This window comes from Eriocheir sinensis, chromosome 21, assembly GCF_024679095.1.
Source record: "Eriocheir sinensis breed Jianghai 21 chromosome 21, ASM2467909v1, whole genome shotgun sequence".
NCBI lineage: Eukaryota > Metazoa > Arthropoda > Malacostraca > Decapoda > Varunidae > Eriocheir > Eriocheir sinensis.
In genome coordinates this window covers 18,802,671-18,808,355 of record NC_066529.1, presented here as the reverse complement: position 1 = coordinate 18,808,355, position 5,685 = coordinate 18,802,671, and positions in this window count along the sequence as shown.

The window sequence follows — 5,685 nt, the reverse complement described above, 5'->3', positions numbered from 1 at the left end:
GAAACATGCATTCTTAATCCCCAAGTCTAAGGGATTTATAAATGCTGTGCAATAAGATACAAACATCATTATTCATCTATGACCTTTACTGCTTGCTAGCGGCATACAACCCCATCACACGGCATGAAGGACATACGAACCTGTACTGAATAAAGAGCTCAGAAAATAACATGATCCATCACCTGGGGTACTTTAATGAGTTGTTGATTTCTTGCAGTTATCAATAAATGTCAACTTAATGTACACTGCATGTAATTGCATGGAAATGATTCATTACAACATGACAACAGAGTTCACTGCTTAACCTGCCTTTGATATTTCTTTAAAATGTAAGTGTAGTTATCACTACAAACAAGAGGCACAGGAATACCCTTTTCCTTTGCTCCAAGAGTTAATGCTCTGTACATTACTGCTACAGATCAGTTTGTGACACTAATACATTCTAAAACCATTTTCCTTAATTCCTACATTATGAATAAAACTCAATAATTTGTTTCTATATCCCCTTGATGCACTATATTAGGTATAACATCCTGTGCCTTTGAGTTTTCTCTGTATGAAATAAAACTATCAACAAGAACAATAACAACAGACAACAACAAACACACCGCCTCAAGATCTAATCTTCATACCACTGACCACTAAGAACAACCTATGCACAGTGAAGACATCTTTATACTTTGAACTATAATAGTTAGTGGTAGTCCATCAACCTCAAACAGTAAGACTTACAAAAGAACCATATTTCTACATCACCTATAACCCCTTAGAAGTCTATACAAAGAAAAATATACTGATTGGTTGTCTGATCATATTATTCAATAAATTCAACAAAATATAGTTGTTACAGAAGTGCAAACATCTGAACATAAAATCTTTCATTATTTCAACATCAACTAGATTTTGCATTTTCGTTACTGTACAAAAATACTTTCCATCAGCATCTTGCTTCAAAACTGCTCCAAAATGAAGTCACATTTTGACAAGTCTGAACATCATATTTTGTAAGCACTAATACCATCACCATCATCTTTAGCCATTACTAGAGATAGGCCTTCCCCAACATTCTCTGCCTCTCTCTGTTCGATGGCTGTGTACCCCATTCTGCTCCGGCAGATGGTCTAATTTTGTCTCTCCGTGGTCCAGTGGTTAGCATGCCTAGTTACAAATCTGCGGGCCCAGGCTTGAATCCCTGCCTGGGCAGTCGGCATACAGCTCGCCCAGCTGTTCATCCTCCCTTTTGGGCTGGTTGATAAATGGGTACCTGAAGAAACTTGGGGAAGGTAAACTGTGGTAACCAGGATGTCACACTGCCCCCGTGTCCAGGGGTAATGGGTTCTTACCCACCACAGGCTCCAGGGCCAATGCAATGGAGATGAGCATCACGGCCACACACAGCTATAGTGTATGACCCTATTTTGTTCTCTGCCTGCCCTTTCTTCTCTTATAATTTCTGGGTTGCCACTCAGTTACTTTCATTGTCCATCTCTTACCAGTTCTATGCATGATATGACCTGCTCAGACCCATTTCAGGTTCAAAATTGTTCTATGTAAAGCATCAGAAAATAAAAAATAAAAAATTAAGCAACTATGGAGAACATGAAGCAGTGTAAAAGTTCACAAACATCTGGATGAAACTTGACTGTAAAACTAATAAAATGTATTTTCAATCTAATGCATTCATCACCAAGTACATTTTTGTATTCCAGGATGCAGGAAATAATGCAGTACATTACTAATTTTACCACATCAACTAGCTCCTTATTCATACAATCAAAGTTGCCCCTTTCATGAATCATAAAGTAAGGCATGATGTTTCATGGAATTATTTAGTTGTTAGTGAAATATAACAAAATTTCTAGATATTGATATTTCAATGATACCAGACTAACTGACAAATATATATATATATATATATATATATATATATATATATATATATATATATATATATATATATATATATATATATATATATATATATATATATATATATATATATATATATATATATATATATATATATATATATATATATATATATATATATATATATATATATATATATATATATATATATATATATATATATATATATATATATATATATATATATATATATATATATATATATATATATATATATATGAGATAAGGAGGATAGTAAAAGAGAAAAGGGAACTTTTTAAGAAAACTCAAGAAAAAAATGTGGCTGAGCAAGTAAAAAGGGAAAGGAAAAAGAAATATAGAGAATGCAAAATGAAATTAAAACAAGCAATAAAAGAAAGTAAGAGTTGATGAAGACTTTGGAAAAAGACTAAGTGAAAAATATAAAGGAAACAAAAAATCATATTGGAAAGAAGTAAAGAATGAAAGAAATGCAGAAAATATTTCCCCAAGTAAAATAAATGAAGTTATGGATGAGAATGGAAAGATGTTGAAAGATGGGGAAGCTGTGAAAGAGAGATGGAGAGAAAATTTCAAAAACTTAATAAATTTTAAAGATGGAGGTTCAGTGGTTGTAACAGCAGTAATTTTGAGTGGAGGTAGAGGAGTATATAAAGAAGAAAGTATGACATATGAAGAAGTAAATCAAGCAATAAAAAGATTAAAAAATGGAAAGCCAACAGGAATTGATGGAATTACAGCAGAAATGTTGAAGTGTGGAGATGTAGTTATTAAATGGATGGTCAAGATATGTGAAGTGGCAAGGGGGGGGGGGGAGCTGCCAGAAGACTGGACGAAAGCAATCACTGTCCCGTTTACAAGGGGAAGGGCAGGAGAGGGGAGTGTGGGAGCTATAGAGGTATAAGTCTGCTGAGTATACCCAGAAAGGTATATGGCAAAGTCATAATAGAGAGGATGCAAAGACTTACAGAAGAGAAAATCAGTGAAGAACAAGGAGGCTTCAGGAAGGGAAGGGGATGTGTGGATCAAATATTTTCCTTCAGGATGGTAGTATAAAAAATATTAGCAAAAGGAAAAAAATATACGCTGCCTTCATAGATTTAAAAAAGCTAATGACAAAGTCAATTGGCTGGCATTGTGGGACGTTTTAAAGATATATGGTATGGGAGGAAAACTGCTTAATGCAATAAAGTCTTTCTATGAGGATGCATCCGAATGTGTCAAAATTAATGGAGAAACAAGTGAACATTTTGAGATAAAAGTGGGCTTAAGACAAGGGTGTGTCATGTCACCATGGTTGTTCAATATTTATATAGATGGTGTTGTGAGAGAAATGAAGGGCAAAGTTGGGGAAGTTGGAGTAAAAATGTACATTGAGGGAAGGAAGTGGGTGCTGAATTTAATCTTATTTGCTGATGACACAGTGCTCATTGCAGAAAATGAAAGTGACTTACAAAATTTGGTCAGTGTTTTTGATAGTGTATGTAAAAGGAGAAAGCTGAAAGTAAATGTCAACAAAAGTAAAGTGATGGTTTGTGAGCGGAGTAGAAGTGAGGTTGTGGATTTTGTATGCCCATATAGAGTGGGAATTGAATGTGAAAAAGAAAGCAAAATAATTTTGAATGGTGAAGAAATGGAGGAGGTTAATGAGTTTAAGTACCTTGGATCAGTTATGTGTAAGCATGGTGGTACAGAAGGAGAGACAAGAGAAAGGGCATTGCAAGGAAGAAAGGTGGTAGGGTCTTTGGGACGTATCATGAATGGCAGAAGTGTGAGCATGGAGGTAAAGAGGGATTTGAGAAATACAGTAATAGTACCAACCCTCACATATGCAAGCGAAACATGGGCCTGGAATGAAAGTCAGAGGTCTAGAGTGCAGGCAGTGGAAATGAGTTATTTGAGGAGTGCATGTGGTGTGAGTAGAATGGATGGAATGAGTAATGAAAGTGTGCATGAGCATTTTGGAATGTGTCATGTGGATGAAGGGAAGAAGTGTGGAGTGGTGGAAGAAGTGAAGCGACTGACTTTAAAGAGGGTTTGGCCACATGGAGCGAATGGAGGAGAGTAAGATGACCAGGAGGGTGTATGTGAGTGAGATAGAGGGAGGGAATGTTAAAGGACGACCTCCAGTGAAATGGAGAGATAGGGTGCAGGAGTATGTCAGGGAGAGGGGTGAAAGATCCATGGGAAACTTTGAGCAGGCAAGGAGGGAGTGTCTGGATAGAGAGATGGAAACTCTTCTGCCGTGGCCATCCCCTGGTGGGAGCTCCTAGGAGCAGGCGTCAAAGATGAATGAATGAATAAATATATATATCTATATATCTATATATCTATATCTATATATATATCTATATCTATATCTATATCTATATATATCTATATATCTATATATATATATATATATATATATATATATATATATATATATATATATATATATATATATATATATATATATATATATATATATATATATATATATATATATGAGCACATGATGATATAATATATATATATAATATATACTATAGATATTAACATTCATAAGGGTTTGACACTGCAAGTTTTGAATCACCTTACCCTTTTAACTATACACAAATCCTCAAATAAAGCTTTTTTTACATGTTTAAGCTGTATAAATGAAAGGCTTCATAAAATGACACACACACACACACACACACACATATATATATATATATATATATATATATATATATATATATATATATATATATATATATATATATATATATATATATATATATATATATATATATATATATATATATATATATATATATATTAGGTTGCACCGATTAATCAGTAACCAATAATCGGCCGATTATTAAGAAATTGTAAATGTATTTAATCTTCATTAATTACTGGACACTGGAGCCACAAAGTTAAAGACATATCGTAACCCTCAAGTTTACAACTTTGTTTACTGCCCAACTGTCATCTCCTGTTTAAAGAGGATATACTTCTAGTAATTTGTTACTTATAATTTACAATTTAAGAGTGTTTAATTTAAAGTACTGAGTAAAATCACTTGTCTAGTTCCATACTTTTCATGATATATTACAATAAATTTCCTTATGCACAGCAGGCATGGTGAAGGATATTACTCAATTAATATTTTTACATTACAATTTAAGAGTGTTTAATTTAAAGTACTGAGAAAAATCACTTGTCTAGTTCCATACTTTTTATGATATATTACAATAACTTGTTTCCTTATGCACAGCAGGCATGGTGAATAATATTACTCAATTACTGTACTAAGCAAGTTGAAATAGGTACATAATTTTTCTTGGTTGTAATATAAAGTAATATGTTGATTTTTTTCTAGTTCCAAAGTTGAAGCAAATAACAGTACTTCAGTTCATATCATAATTTTATATATCAACTTGAATTACCTAATTATACATTTGCATAGGGACTTGTTTGAAATAAATGCTCTGGAAATATATATATATATATATATATATATATATATATATATATATATATATATATATATATATATATATATATATATATATATATATATATATATATATATATATATATATTAAAAATCACTTTTACACTGACACAGAAAGAAATAATCAAAGTTCTTCGATTCGATACAAAATAACGATATCACCTGAAAATGGTAGCAACCACTTGATAAAATACTTTTCAAATTTAACATCAGATTTTTCCAGTTTCACAACCTTGATGGGAATCTAACATTTCATATCTTACCACAGTCTTGGGTGTTACTGAACCATTGGA